The sequence below is a fragment of the Fundulus heteroclitus genome, chromosome 20 (assembly GCF_011125445.2).
Source record: "Fundulus heteroclitus isolate FHET01 chromosome 20, MU-UCD_Fhet_4.1, whole genome shotgun sequence".
Taxonomy (NCBI): domain Eukaryota; kingdom Metazoa; phylum Chordata; class Actinopteri; order Cyprinodontiformes; family Fundulidae; genus Fundulus; species Fundulus heteroclitus.
In genome coordinates, this window is record NC_046380.1 from 5,544,835 (window position 1) to 5,561,408 (window position 16,574).

Below are 16,574 nucleotides of genomic sequence, written 5' to 3' on the forward strand. Positions count from 1 at the left end.
CTAAGCTAGCCGCTAAAATAGCTGCTAAGATAGCCGCTAAGCTAACCGCTAAGCTAGCCGCTAAGGTAACCGGATATATAAACACTAGAAGTGCGCATGCGCAGCCAGCAAGCAGAAACTAACAAGGAACGAGTATACGTCCTGCTAGAAACTTTTGTGTGTAAATATCCAAGTCTGCCAGAAAACTAACAAGCTCAGTAGCTAAATCCTCTTCAGGAGCCTTGATATTGGGGCCGGCCCACCAAAGTTTGTTTACATAATGAACATCTGGAATCACACTGAGCATGCCCAGTACGCTCTCAGTAGACAGCTGTGGGGCACAAATCCTACGGCCCCAAGTTCTGATCGTCCAATCAAAATGCTTGAAACGTTACGTTTACGTTCTGCAGGATAGTGTGCGACTATCTAGACAAGGCAGATTTATCTGTAGAGCACATTTCAGTTCAAGGACAATGCAAAGTGCTTTACATGTTTAAAATATTGGAAAATAAAAACAGAATAAAAGCAAGTGAAAAAACAGTTGGAATAAAATGTAGGAAACCTTATACAAAATAAAACATAGGAAAATGTAAACTAAGAGCAAATATTAATCTAGTGTTGGTTGTCCTTGAAGGATTGATGTGAATCTTTTATGTTCAATAAATGAGCAATATGAGAGAGCCTTTTTTTATAATTTTATGTGTAAAAATGTAATTACATGTAGCTTATATAAAATGGCATTTCTAGCGTGTTGGTTTATGCTAATTTATCTGTTTGATTTAAAATTTATCAAAGTCATGTTGTATGCATCACAAAAGAAAATTGCTGCTAATTAGGTGTTGAGTTTTTGTGCCCCACTTAACTTATCAAGCCTCTGCTAATCACAACAAGACAACCATAACGAGCTTCTCTGCATAACGGGGCTTTAACAGATGTTTTGTAGACGTTGAACAGCAGTTCGAACGGAAGGAGTCGGCCATATTTAATTGTTAGGCCTGGGTTGGTTGGAAACATCCAACTTTGGCACATGTGTATAAGAAGGTCTGTTTTTATGCTAAAACACCGGAACAGGAGAAGAACTGGTTTAAACAGATCAGTCGTAGCTGGAGATGGAGAGCAAGGGAAGCTGACAAAGAAAGAAATGCATAAATTCAGAAGAAATGCAGAAAAGCTCATTGAAGGATTGACGTGAATCTTTTATGTTCAATAAATGAACATTATGAGTTAGCCTTTACTTGTAATTTTATGTGTAAAAATTAAATTAGCATAAAAACAGACCTTATGCACATGGAACTGGAGAAGAACTGGTTCAAAAAATCAGTCATAGCTGGAGATGGAGAGCAGGGGAAGCTGACAAAGAAAGAAATGCATAAATTCAGAAGAAATGCAGAAAGGCTCATTGAAGGATTGATGTGAATCTTTTCTGTTTAATAAATGAAAATTATGAGTGAGCATTTACTTGTAATTTTATGTGTAAAAAATTAAATTACATGTAGCTTATATAAAGTGGCATTTCTAGCGTTTTGGTTTATGCTAATTTATGTGTTGGATTTAAAATTGATCAAAGTCAGGTTGTATGCATCACAAAAAAATGTGTTGCTGCTAATTAGGTGTTGAGTTTTTGTGCCCCACTTCACTTATCAAGCCTCTGCTAATCACAACAAGGCAACCATAACAAGCTTCTCTGCATAACGGGGCTTTAACAGATGTTTTGTAGACGTTGAATAGCGGTTCGAACGGAAGGAGTCGGCCATATTTGATTGTTAGGCCTGGGTTGGTCAGAAACGTCCAACTTTGGAAGTCACATGTGCATAAGAAGGTCTGTTCTTATGCTAAAACACCGGAAATGGAGAAGAACTGGTTTAAACAAATTAATTGTAGCTGGAGATGGAGAGCAGGAGAAGCTGACAAAGAAGAAATGCAGAAAAGCTCAATGAAGGATTGACGTGAATCTTTTATGTTCAATAAATAAACATTATGAGTGAGTCTTTACTTGTAATTTTATGTGTAAAAATTAAATTAGCATAAAAACAGACCTTATGCACATGGAACTGGAGAAGAACTGGTTTAAAAAATCAGTCATAGCTGGAGATGGAGAGCAGGGGAAGCTGACAAAGAAGAAATGCATAAATTCAGAAGAAATGCAGAAAGGCTCATTGAAGGATTGATGTGAATTTTTTTTGTTTAATAAATGAACATTATGAGTATTTATTTGTAATTTCATGTGTTAAAATGTAATCACATGTGGTTTATATAAAATGGCATTTCTAATGTATTGGTTAATGCAAATTTATCTGTCTGATTTAAAATGTATTAATGTCAGGTTGTATGAATCACAAAAGAAAATTGCTGTTAAGGTGTTGAGTTTTTGTGCCCCACTTAACTTATCAAGCCTCTGCTAATCACAACAAGACAACCATAACGAGCTTCTCTGCATAATGGGGCTTTAACAGATGTTTTGTAGACGTTGAACAGCGGTTTGAACGAAAGGAGTCGGCCATATTTGATTGTTAGGCCTGGGTTGGTCGGCAACATCCAACTTTGGCACATGGGAATTTAAACAAAGTCCCATGTGCCAACGCTGTAAATGCTATAAGTGGCATTTAGGGCGTGTTGGTTGATGCTAATTTATCTGTTGGATTTAAAATTGATCAAGGTCAGGTTGTATGCATCACAAAAAATGTGTTGCTGTTAATTAGGTGTTGAGTTTTTGTGCCCTACTTATAGGTGTCTGGAGAGTCGCTCCTTAATGACGCCGTCACCGTGATTCTGTATCATCTGTTTGAGGAGTTTTCTCATGCAAATGTGCCAACCATAACGAGCTTCTCTGCATAACGGGGCTTTAACAGATGTTTTCTAGACGCTGAACAGCAGTTTGAACGGAAGGAGTCGGCCATATTTGATTGTTAGGCCTGGGTTGGTCAGAAACGTCTAGTTTTGGCACATGGGACTTTAAACAAAGACTTTAAACAAAGTCTTTAAACAAAGTCCCATGTGCATAAGGTGGTCTGTTTTTAGGCTAAAACACCGGAACTGGAGAAGAACTGGTTTAAAAAGATCAATTGTAGCTGGAGATGGAGAGAAAGAAAGGCAGGTTATTTTTCCATAAACACCAACTTCCAATTCCCAAAAAAAAAAAACAGCAGCTAAAGTCCTGCAAGCAGGCTGAGCATCCGGGAAACGGAACCGGGTCGGCGGAGGAACCTGGAATATGAATCTTTCTCGCCTTCCGTCCTTCACACCCGGTAATGATGGAGGAGTTTAAAAAAAGAAAAAAAAAAAGCCACATGATTGGTGGATGCAGCAGCGGAGAAATGTAAACCCCTCGGCTTTGTTGTATTAGAGGGGGGGGCTGCTGGAGACTCCGCGCTCCCCTCTATGCATGCACCCGGAGCCTGCTCAGCCCGGTCGGTGCGGTGGCAAGCGGACTGGACCCTGCTGCAGCTCTGCGGTAAGAACCGAGCCAGAACCCGGAGGAGGAGGAGGAGGGGTGGGTGGGTCAGGGATAAAAAAGAAAACACGGGCACACATCAATGCGGCCGAGCAGGAAGGGTGGAAAAAACAGCCCGGGGGTGCCGCGATAGCTCTCAGACAAACCCGACACAGAGCCAGGCTCTGCGCGGCTTGCGTGACAGCTGCGGGACCAATGGAAACATGCGGGGAGCCAGCTGCGCCGACGGCTGCAGCCAATGGAAAATGTGAAGCTCCGGAGAGCCGAGGTTAGGCTGGCTGCAGCAGCCAAACTTCCCAGCGATCCTTTTTTTTTTTTTTTTTTTTTAAAAAAAAAAAAGAAAAGAAGAAAAAAAAAAGAAGAAGGGGCTGTTTGTGTTTTGGCTGCTGCAGAGGCCATTTTAGGTAAGAGTCGTCCTTCTTTAACTTCAGGATGCGGGGATGAGTTTTTTTTTGCGGATGCGGATGCGGGACAGAACGGAGCCGGAGTCCCCGCATCCAGACTGGAACCAGTCCGGGCTGCTGCTGGGAGCTTTATGTGGATTAAATAGATATTCCTCCTCTTTTTTCCCCCCTCCTCTTCCTCATCCCTCTCCTCTCTCTCTCTCTCTCTCTCTCCCCCTCCCTCCCCTCCTTGCGTGCTAATTTTTTATGCATTTTTCTAAACTGTCATGGCGATTTTGTGTCCTTGGAAATAAGAAAAAAAGGAAAAAGAAGCACCAGGCGTATTTTTTCTCCACCCCCCATCTCTCTCTCTCTTTTTTTGTTGTTGTTTTTTTGTCGGGGCTCGCCGGGGGTGAGACTGCGGCCGGGAGTCCGGGAGCAGGTGAGCTGTGTCCGCTAGGGGAGGCTTTTCTGTGCCCGGGAAGAAGGCGCCTTGTAGCGGCCGTCCGTCCACACGTGTAACGGAGCCAGGCGGCTGCTGGGATGTATTTACAGCAGCGATGCGGTGACATTACAGCAGCTAGCTACGGAAGCTAGCTGCGGGGGCTAGCGGCACACGGGACTCTCCCGTCTCCGTTTCTCCTGCTTCTCCGTCCCGGTTTGCTGCCATTTTTTTTCTCCTAAATTTTTATTTTTATTTTGCTCGCTGGGGAACTTCTCCACCCCCCATCCTCGGGTGAGCTCTCCCAAACTTGTGTCAGCCCGTCGGAGCTAGCCGCGCTAGCCTCTGCAGCTGCTAGCATTCATTTAAGGAGGCTGGAAGCAAAGCTAGGCTCCCGTTAGCCTCCTTAGCCTCCCGGCTCCTTCCAGCAGCCAGGTGTGCAGGAGGAGCCCACCGAGGCACCCAGGTACAAGCGCTGGATCCTCCGGCCCTGAGTCACACCTGGCCAGGTGTGACTCAGGGCCGGAGACAAAGGGCGGCTGCGCAGCTCTTGAGTGCATGATTGTAGAACTATAATACTTATATTAAACGATGCTCCTGTCTGTTGTGGTCAGTAGATATTGTCCTCTCTGGTGTGTTTATTATTATTTTTTCTTCTTCTTCGTCTTCCAACCTTGCACTGCACGTTTCAGACATTTTAGCTCACGTGTTTTCTATTGATGGGCTTCTAGTGAGCTGCAGGTGTGCTTAGACCAGAGAAACACCTGAAAACATGCAGTAGTGCACCTGGAGGACCGCTGCTCTGGAGGGTTTCTGGCAGATTGTTTCTAGGTATATGACGACCAGGCTTCTTTTCCCCCCCCCCCTGACCCATATAGGCAGTGGTGGAGTCATGGTTTTTAATTTGGAGGGGGGTGATGCTTCTTCGGTTTTTGATTGAGACTTTGTTTGTGCTCTAATTTATTGTAAAGCTCCTCCTCCAGTTGGTTTGGATTGTGATTTTTCAATTCAATTTTACTTTTATATAGCTGCAATTCATGATACGTGTCGCCTCAGGCACTTTCCAAAGTCAAATTTAATCAGATTGGATCAGATTATGCAGATTGGTGAGAAAGTTTCCTCTCTAAGGAAACCCAGCAGGTTGCATCAAGTCTCTCCAAGCAGCATTCACTCCTCCTGAAAGAGCGTAGAGCCACAGTGGACAGTCGTCTGCATTGTTGATGGCTTTGCAGCAATCCCTCATATTGAGCATGCATGAAGCGACAGTGGAGAGGAAAACTCTCCTTTAACAGGGAGGACAACCTCCAGCAGAACCAGAACCAGGCTCAGTGTGAACGCTCATCCGCCTCCACCCACTGGGGCTTAGAGAAGACAGAGCAGAGACACAGAAAGCACAGAAGCTCACATTGAACCAGGAGTACTTTCTATGTTAGAGAAGACAGAGCAGAGACACAGAAAGCTCAGAAGCTCACATTGACCCAGGAGTACTTTCTATGGTAGAGAAGACAGAGCAGAGACACAGAAAGCTCAGAAGCTCACATTGACCCAGGAGTACTTTCTATGTTAGAGAAGACAGAGCAGAGACACAGAAAGCACAGAAGCTCACATTGACCCAGGAGTACTTTCTATGTTAGAGAAGACAGAGCAGAGACACAGAAAGCACAGAAGCTCACATTGACCCAGGAGTACTTTCTATGTTACATGGTGATAGAGGATGATCTGTTTTCCTGATCATTTGTGTCACATAGAACCAACTACTGTACTGTACTGGTGTTTTTACACGTCAATCAGATTTCAGGGGGGTCCATTGCCTCGTCTCTAGCTCCGCCGCTGCATAGGTTTCCAGTTCTTGTTGAGGTCTGACCTGACAAATTCTTATTTCTATTTTTTTTTTTAAAGGAGTATAACGCATAAAAAAGAAATGTGCTGCAGGTTCTTTCATACGGATACGCATTGAACTCAAAGCCTTCACAAATTCAGCAGAAATGTGAAGACCGTCCCCACAGCATGATGCTGCCGCCACCGCCTTTCTCACAGTGAGCGCGATGCATTCAGGGCCCTTCCCGCCACACCCGGCGTCTTGTATGTAGGTCAGGATGTTAAACTTTGACCTCATCGGACCAGAACTTCTGCTTTGGCTCGTCTGCTCCTGCTGAGGCGACGTCCTTGTTTTGGTTTTATCAACAGTTGATGGGCTTTTCGCTATAGTTGTGCGGGCAGATTGATCCACCTGAGCGGCGGATCTCTGCAGCTCAGGTCTGGGAGATGTTCAGAGTTTTTTTTTTAGGATGTCGTTTTTGAGAACCTAGCCGTGCTCTAAACTAGGGCTGAACGATTTTGGAAAATAATCTAATTGCGATTTATTTTATTTTTTTTTCTTAATATTGCAATTTAATGTGATTTGTTTTTCCAGTTTAATTTATCATGTGTTTTAAAATATATACAAACAACAAATCAATTTGTTTCCTCGCTGTGCAGATCAGTTGCTAAAAGACCCGCAGCATCTAAACTCAGAGCAGAAATGATTGCGTTCTGCCTACAATATATTTCAACCAAAATTGCAATTTTGACCTTTCTCTGCGTTAACCACAAACAACAAAAATGGCGTCTAAATAAAGATGTTTGTAAACAAGGACTATTTAAAACAAGAACTTTTAATGTTTCTATTAATCAGAATATTGTTCAAGAGAACAGCTTTTAGTTGATTTGGACATCAATCCTTGTTGAACATAAAGTGCAACCAACAAGCAAGTCTATGTATTAAACTGATTGACCTGTACTTAATGTTATGTATGATTATATAAACTCTAAAACAAGTAATAAAATTAGATTATCTCACTGCTGCAACTGTCTTCCCTTCCATGTGGAGGCAAACCCACTTTAAACATTTTACCAACACCTAATGGACGTGTCTAATTCCCTAATTGTTACATAGCCAAAAATTGCAGTCTTCTGCGATTTGGAAATTGCATTTTTTAAATCACGATTATATTGAAAATGCGATTAATTGTTCAGCCCTACTCTAAACCGGACCAGAACTTTCTCCCTGACCTGATTGCCGGGCTCTTTGGTCTCCACGATGCTGCTGCTGCTGCGCGTCTGAGGCGCGTTGTGTTCAGGTGACTTCCGTGGGCGTCAGGTCTGAAGATCGGCTTCATTTATGCATCGACGCATGTCTGTGATCTGATTTAAAATGAGCTTTTAATTTAGCTGGATTTAATGCGCAGGGGGACGATCTCTGGCCTTGACCGCCGCTCCTGCTGCCGTATGTGTTTTGGGAGGAGATTTGAGTTTGTGGTACTCTACAGGTGTCTGTTTTCGTCCCGTCGTGTCTTCATGCTCTGCTGCTTCTGGTGTCTCTCTGGTTGTCTGAGCAGCTGAATCTGCAAAAAAACAACAAAAACAAGCTGTTATGACATATCGGTATATTTTCTGTTCACTTTAACGGACTTCTTGTGTTGTCGAGCCAGCTGGCGGACGATCGTGTCTGAGGGTTTTACAACTCATTTATTTGTTCTTTACTATTGAATCAGGGCTTCTTCAGAACTGTAAAACTCATAGAACCAAGTTTTATGGTTCAAATAGTTTATTGTCGACATGCGGCCTTTACTGGCGTATTCCTGATTAATTTTCTAACTGCTACTTGGTGCCTTTTTTTTTAAATGTCTTCATGTCCCTTGAAATGTTTTACATTTTCAGCTGTTGGCATTTTATGTGATGGATCAACACTAAAAATTGGATCATCACTCGGAAGCTGAAGGAAAAAAAAAAAGATGCACGGTTTTCAACATCCTTAGCAGATAACAATCTGAAATGTTTGCCGGCTGTTTATGTCAAGACTCTCTAGACGAGGGCTCTGCAACCTGTGGCCCCGGAGCCACATGTGGCCCTTACTGTGAATGACTTTGGCTAAAAAGGCTGGCTTTATCGGGTTTTCCGCGGCATTTTCATGCTACAGATGCATAACATTTCCACAAAGAATGACAATAATAGAATCAGGAATATTATTTTCTGCCAGTAGGTTGCAAACGATGGGCTTTTTGGACGTAAAGTGTAGTAAACCTAAATGCAAAAAAAAATAAAATAAAAACAAACTTCCTTTAGTAGGTAATCTAAAAACCACTAAAGCTGGTTTATTTTGGAACTAAAAGTAGGTAAAAATGGGTGTATTGTCATTGTTTTGAGCAGCAAGTTTAAATGATCTGCCAATGGCATACGATTTTTACACTTAGAACAGCTCATCTTTGTCATCTTATTTCAAGTACAGTATATCTAATTATCTTATTTCAGGGGTAGAAATACTTAGTCCATTGGCAGATAATCTTATTTGTCAGCTCAAATCAAGGACATATACAAAAATGTCAAGAAAAATGTACTTTTAGTTCCCTTTTTTTGCAGTGCATCTATATCTATATAAACTTTTTGTGAAATAGCTCCAGCTCAGCCAGACTGTATGGAGAGCTTATTGCTACACATTCTCAAATGAATTTAGGTCTGGACTTTGACTAGGCCAGCAGATGTACGCTTTGATCTAAACCTGTGGAGTCCAAACTCTCCTCCAGAGTCCTCTTGATTGTTTCTCTGATTGTCTTGGTAGGTCTTCTATGTTCAGATGATGGACTGGACAGATCTCTGGGAGATCTTCAAAGCTTGGACTGCTGCTTTAGAACCCAGACCCTGCTTAAAACGTCCTCCCTAACCCATCTGCTAGGGTTCCTTGGTCTTCGTGATGCTGGTTGTTCTCTAACAAAACCTCTGAGACGTTACAAAAAGCCATCTGCGTCAATGCAGACATTAAATCCCCCAAATGAGGGAGTCGGTTTACTCATCAGGGGTACTTTTATTGGCAGCCGGTTGCTCTGGATCGTATCTGGTTGTATCCAAGTAACGGGGGCTTGAATATGGGTCAGCTTTTAACATCCTTATTGAAGAAAAGATGAAAACCTGCAATGAGAGAGACTGTTTAATGAGATCCTAGAGAGCGAGAAGATGCACGAGGAACGGAAGAGACGTTTGCTGGTCCCAATTTTCAAGAACAGGGGAGATGAGCAGAGTTGTGGCAACTACGGCGGAATAAAGTTGATGCCATGAAGTTATGAGAAAGCCTAACGGACGCTAGGCTGGGGTCAGAAGTGAGCATCTGCAAGGGGCAGGATGGTTTCATGCCAAGAAAAAGCACTACAGATGCAGTATTTGCTTTGAGGATGTTGATGAAGTACTGAGATGGTCAGATTTGAGCTGCGTCGTGTTTTTGTAGATCTAGAGAAAGCAGATGATAGAGTCTAGGTTATTATATGATGAACTCTGAAGTAGCAGAGCCATTTGTCAGAGTGGTGCAGGACAAGGTGGAAGACTGCATCAAGGATCGCCTCTGAGACTCTTCTTGTTTCTGTGGTGATGGACAGACGAGGTTAGAACTACGATGTTTGCAGATGACATTGGTGTGTTGAGTGATAAAAGGGTCTTGGTGAGAATGAAAGGAAAGGGGAACAAGACGAAGATGTCCGGTTTAGAGAGCTGGAGGTGGCAGAGATGAAGATGCTGAGGTTCTCACTGGGAGTGACAAGGATAGAGAAGTTTAGGAATGAGTCCGTCAGAGGGACGGCTCGGGTTAGATGTCCTGGAGATGAGGCCAGACTGAGATGGTTAGAGATGGACATCTGTAGAGGAGGAATAGTGAGGACATTGGTAGCAGGATCCAGGAGGCCTGGAGGAAGACAAGAGAGATTTATGGATGGAGTTGGTGCAGGATGATGTGGCTGATTACAAATAAAACCTCAGGTTTTATTATGCCACATCCGATTAATCGTATTTTTTTCGTTTCGTGTCACAACGACAAAAAATATTTTAAAAACTTGCTTCTATTTCAATCATCTCGTCTGGGAGTAAACCTGGAGGACTTGACCTGAATTAAAAGCGTAATTAAGTAAAAGCTGCGAAACATGCTTGTAAAACAAGATGGCCGCTCTGCCGTTGTAAACAATGAAAATATAACTAGATGTTTGCTGTGGTTTTACACAACGAGCTGAGAACAGGCTTCACCTTGCTTGTGTAACTTCAAACTAACTAAAAAAAATAAGTAAACAAAAATGCCTTGTCTTTTTAAGTAATTTCCCTCTGGTATTTATTAAAGTATCTGTATTCAGCGTTGAATGCCATAATCTTCAAGGAAGGCCAATGAGTGGCAGATAAAATCCAGATTTTCCAAAAATAAAATCTTAAACTGTAAATTCGAATTAATCGATGGAATTGATTTATCGTCCACCTAGATGGAGTGAAAGAGGACATGAAAGTAGTTGGTCGTCTCAAAAAACGACGTAGACGGAAGTTTGCAGTTCTGCGAGAACACCTGGAAGGGTTGAAAGGGGCTTTTTCAAGGCCCAGGTAAGACGTTCAAACTGCTTTTTGCAAACCAGAGTGGCCCGGGGGCCATTTATGGCCCTAAGAGTGATTTTTTTTTTCTGAGTGCCCGGATCAAAGTTCAAGGATGGTAGAAATTTGGCCCGCCGTCACATAGGTGGTTCATACAGAAGGGCAAAAATCTGACGAATGAAAATATTCTGGAACTGGAAAATTTTAGGTACAACAAGGTATTTTTCCTCCATCAGACTTACTTTTTGTTTGCACTTTAACTTAGTGGTAAAAAGGACCACAAACATTCAGCAACTTCTACTCAAAAACAGGCTTTTATTACGTTTTCAAAGAAAGAAAGAGTGACCCGTGTTCAGAAGTTCAGCCTTTCTTCTAATGCGGCATTTGTCCAAAACCCATTTTACTTTTTACATGAATCTGTTTCAGAGATCACATTTTGTTCAACATACAAGCTCTTTATTTTTGTAAAAAAGTTGCATGTTTATTGGATGTAAAAAAATAAATAAAATAAAAAATAACAAAATCAGGTTTTTGTGGCTCTTGCGTACTTAATGCTTGACAATTTTGGCCCTCAGGGCAAAAGTTTTGGAAACTTCTGGTGCAAATGTTGTTTTAATCCAACATTAGACTATAACAAACATCGATAAAGGGGGGGTCAGTGCTGCGAGTGTTCTACTTGTTTGAGCATCAGAGGCTTCTGTAGTCCTTTTGCACCTTGGTTGTTTTCATGCTCAGCTTGTCGGTGTCTTCTGTCTTCCATATGCATGTTTTGTCTATTGTTTGTCACTTGTCTGAGTGCCTGAAGAAGAGCTTTTTGTTTGGGCGTATTAAAGCTCACCTATATTTCCCTTTATTACTTTTATTGTAAGATCAGGGTTCCTACACTCTTTAAAAGGGACCTTGGGTTAGTTGGTTTCTTTTCTTCAATTATAACCTAGGAATATCTACGGACTGTATTCACATCTCTGCAGGATGTGTACTTACGCTAAAATGGAGAAAACCCTTATGGTCAATTTAGGTTTATTGAAACAGTCCAGATGTCATCTTAAAGCACCTAAAATAGACAAATGGGTCCAGTTTGTGTTCAAATATGTACTTAAACACGGTAGCAACACCTTGACAGAATTGGTGTACTAGAAACGTGAAATGCAGTCTTGTTGGCAGACAGAGCTAGCTGTAGTTACCGTTGGGATTAAGCACTATAAATTAAAAATCCTGCTGGTTTACCGACTTTACCTGGAAGAAATTTAAGTACTGTATATTTTGGACTGTAAATTGCTCTGGACAATACGCATTTATTTAGACATTTATAACATGAAAAACTTGGAACATACCTGGGAGGATGAATGGCGTAAATTAGCAACTGCGATTAGTAATGTTTTATGCAGACGCATTATTATACTCAAAAGAGTAGTTGTAGCATTTTCTTGAACTTTGCACATGCCTGAAGTCTCGATCTGAGTTCTTATAAAATATGCTCACAAATTTTGAGTTGACTCTAACTATTCCTTTAACATAAATCTTGAATTATAAAACTTGAAGCCTCCCTGATCTGTTAATTAACTTTTTAATTTATTTATTTTTTTAGTTATTTGTAAAACAAACGTCAGCAATTTCTCGTTAACCTTCACTTCACCTTCACTTTGAACATGAAACATTTCTCGGGAAGTCCACTGCCTTCTTTGTGGGGACAGCTGCAAATTGCAGTTGATCTTTAAGGATAACATTTTGCAGCAGAAGCTTCTTTCCCCCCCGACGCTTAGAAAAATACTCAAAACTGCAGCAAGATTTTTCTTAAGGCACTGAGTTATTTAAGTTTAAGAGCAAAAAAAAAAATGCAACAAACAACTTTAACTTTCTTAATTAGGGCAAAACCAATATGTAAGGGACAACTCAGCCCTTAAATTATACATTTCTCTAAGTGTCACTTCCCTGCTTGGTAAAACAGTAAACCAGACAACATTAATAGTATATATGTATATCCTAAGTGGAAGTATATTCCTTTGATTCATTCTTGCAGTTATTTTATTATAATTGTTTACCTTTTACAGTGCACCTGCTTGCTTACATTTGCCTGTTAATACACTGATGATGCAGTTAGTTGTTACTACTGAGAGATGAATAGCGTAATTGCATACTGAAATAAATTGTGCTTCAAAACAAACAAGCTTCTGGTAATTTTTCTTTATATTTAAGTGCTCAACTACAGCACCAGGGTAGGCATCTACGGGCTTCTACTTTTTTTTTTTTTTTTTTTTTTTTCTGCTCTTAATTTTCAGCTTCCGACTGAACCTGTGTTTATATTTAGCCACACAAGCCTCCAATAGCTTTAAGATAAGCAGAGAAGTTATGGTTTGTTTTGGTGGAGCAGAGCTTCACGCCTGGGAAGGCGACAGGGAGCTCAGACCGACAGACCCCTGTCATTGGGCAGCCTGTGTCCGTTAAGCTAACCAGATAGCATTAGCTTATATCCTCTGAGAGGTTTACTAACTTACTGTTGCAGATACCTTTACTGACTTTTTATTTTTTAATTAAAGCAAGGCAAGTTTATTTATAAAGCACTTGTCAGTAATAAGATGATTCAAAGTGCTCTTTTTAAGGATCTGTTAACACAAGTGTCGTGGCATTAGCTTGTAGCATTAGCTTAGCTTGTAGCATCGTTCAGCATTTAGCTGTTTCTTGTCTATATACCTTATAGGGAAAGCTCCTTTTGAACAGTGCTGTTGTGTTTGTCTTGTCAATAAAGAGGGTCTTTATGTTTTTCTGGGTGAATTTGACGTGTTAGCAGAGTTTAAACTTTCAGCTGCAGATGCTTGTTGGGATGAATGGCTGCAGGGAGGTTCAGTGTCTGTTATTACAGCTCTACGATCGGAAGAAGTACCACAGTTTGGACAGTTTACACGTCAATTCATTTCTTGTTATTTAATTTTTTTTAGTATTGATTATGTCAAGATATCGATTTCCATGACTCAGTTTTACTACTTTTAACATTGGCTATTAAGTAGAAAATGCTAATTGGATGTGGAAACTTGGGTAATGAGGTGAAAGTGTCTGTAAAGTCTATCGTCTGTCATGCCTGAAGAAACCTTTTGTCTGTAAACTCAATAAAAGCAGCAACTTCAGGAGTATTTATGAAGTACGGTTTATTATCCATATTGAAAACTACCATTTAAAAATGCAAGTGTGCATGTAGGTTTCCACTGAGGAGGGCCCTCTTGTTGATGTAGTAACCCTGTCTCAGTTTAATGGGTTCAGAGCACGACGGGATTCAAGTTAAAGCTCATATTAGTGTTAATTAAGCCGAGCGGGTCGACCAGGGTCAGAAAACCTGGAAAATTATATCATTAGGAAACGCAGCAGGGAATTGGAGGCGATATGTTATCGATGAAAGCTGGACAAGGGCGCTTCCTGACATGATGGTCCGGTCCGTCGTTTCGGTCCAGTCGGGCTAATACCAGCGAGCCGAATAAGGTTTAACGTTTAAATACTGTCCTCCCTCTGGTGAATCTGGATTTAATTTTAAACCGTTGAGTCTCTGCCATCTCTGAGGCAGGTTGTCTCCTGCTGATTCTCAGGTCCATCCACAGTTAAGCTCCTTTTTATGGGTCATAAGCGATGGCGCAGCGGGACTAAAGGTCACTGACGACGGAGCAGGTGAAGACAAATTATGAGTGCAGTTTCATTTAGTTGACGTTTCAGTTAGCAAAATAAAAACTGACGTTAAGAATAGTTTGTGCTTTGTTTTGAGATTTTTATTTTTTTTTTATCTGGAAAAGGAGCCAAATGGCAGCAACATGGGAATCCATAGCTTTAAATGCGATCAACAGGGTGTCCGTGTCATTATGAAGGTTCCTGCAGGAGATCAGCCTGGAGCAGTTTTAACGGTTTCCTGTTCATCCAGCATTTTAATATTAAAGTTAACATCTGTTATGTTTGTTTATAAAAAAAAATCCCTATTTAAATGCTCACTGAGTGTGGATGTCTGCATTTATGGTTCTTAAGGAACAAGAGTATGCTTGCAAAGCGTTATTTAAGCCCTAATAATGTAATGGTACATTTTTGGTTGATTGCTTGACGTCTTTATTCTACAAGAAAGGAAAACTGGAATTATTAACCTTCCAGATATTGATATATCTACTGGAAAATGTAATTTTTAGTACTGTGCAGTGATGTACTAATGAATATTTAAGATGAGCTTTGAGCATCTATGAAAATGTTTTCCCGTTCATTAAATGCATCAAAACAAACAAAAAAAAAACATCTTTGTTTTATTCCTTGAGGGTACGTCTCTAAACTCATCAACAAATGGCGCGTCCCTAAGTTTGCTTTGTCTTTTCAGTTATTAAACATGAGGGTTAGACACAAACGCTTTGATGCACAAATGAGGAAAATGGTGTAAATCTTTCTGTACATTTTCGCCCTTTTGATCAAAGTTTTTTGGCTTTTAAAAGAGAAAATCTGAGTCAGCAGGTCACGCCTCTGAGGAAACTCTCGGCCTGGTTGTTGCATCTCTTGTGCTGCCTGCAGGATGCATTAACCCAGCAGAAACAAAATCTCTGATTATGAAAAGATTCATGTAAATCAAGGCAAAGCAAAGATGGCAACGAGTTTCCAGCGTAACACGAGCGCTGCCTTTCCTGTACCATTAAAGTTCTCAATGCCATAGCCAAATTGGATCCCTGCTGGTATATTTAACATAATTACAGCACGGTGTTCTTGCTCAGCCGCGTTTTTGGGTGAACTGTCAAGAGATTTTTGATGTAACTGAACGTCTCCATCTTCACTGAATAATGAAGCGTTTTTATTTTGGAACTGGCTTTGGGTCAGCTGGTCCCAGAATTCACCCCCCGGGGGGTAAATGTCCTTAAAGTACTCACCTGATGGGGCTTATTGGGCCCATTTCAGTCTTAACCTGTGGGTTTATGGATGTCTCATTTCTGCACTCCACCACCAACAGATCCGCTGTCTGTCCATCAACAGGGACGGATGTTTTGTTCTCTCTGTACTGCTAATATCTACACTTTAATGATGAAGTAGCTTCTGAAGCAGAGTTTTTAAAATAAAGATTTCTTTTTTTTTTCCTTCTGTGGAATAGCAGTGGGAGAAATGTATGTATTTCTGTTCATTAAATATGTTAAAACTCACATCTCCAGCTTATAAACTCATCAGCCAGCAACGTCTTTGGTGCATTTTGTTTTCAGTTGCGTGAAAATCAGCTAAAGTTCAGTGACACGTGTTTTTAATGCATGAGAGTATTTAAAACTGCTGCCGTTGTCACTGGCGGTTCTAGACCAAATATACCATGGGGGCCAGGGTGGGGCCATTGCTTTTTTCCATGGAAAGAATTAAACCAAAAACCTTTTTTTTTTTTTTCCCAAAAAACTGGGCAAACTAAATCGTTTTTATATATTAAGTGTGCCAAAGAGGCACTTGTCTCTGGAACTGCAGGTTGCAGACCCCTGAAAACTGTGATCCTGTCTCAATACGGCTGAAACTTTAAAATTGTTCTTAAAATAAAAATGTAAATTAAATGGGCCCAAGTGACCAACCAGCTACAATTTCTGTTTCAGCACATATAAGAAATCTATTGAGTTTTATGTCTTCAGGGAAGGGGCCAGAGCAGGGGCCCTGACCTGTTCTACAGGGGCACTGGCCCCTGTTGGCCCCCGTCTAGAACCGCACGTCAGTCATTGAGGAACCTGTTGAAGTTGATGCTTGTTGCATTAATTGCTGCATTAAAACAAAGTAAAACCAGAAACTGGTAATCAGCCAATAGAAGTGTGTTTATATATAAAATAAATAAATAAATATATAATATTAAGGCAGGTTAGAACATTGCAATTAAGCCGACTACTGAGGCTGACCTGAAGGTTAAAATTTGAATCATTTGTGCGCAGGATGTGTGCGGTGTGCAGAGATGGTAGCGGCAGCTTTCCTGACCCCAGAC

General features: G+C 41.0%; 1 protein-coding gene across 1 annotated transcript in view; it reads left to right on the top strand.

The window, feature by feature from the left end:
• Window positions 1-3,840: 3,840 nt before the first annotated feature.
• Window positions 3,841-16,574, top strand: part of chd6 (chromodomain helicase DNA binding protein 6) — a 104,862-nt gene continuing 92,128 nt past the window's right edge. The window contains exon 1 of the mRNA XM_036152011.1: window positions 3,841-4,255. The gene's annotated coding sequence lies outside the window, so the exon portion shown is untranslated. The remainder of the gene's footprint in view (window positions 4,256-16,574) is intronic.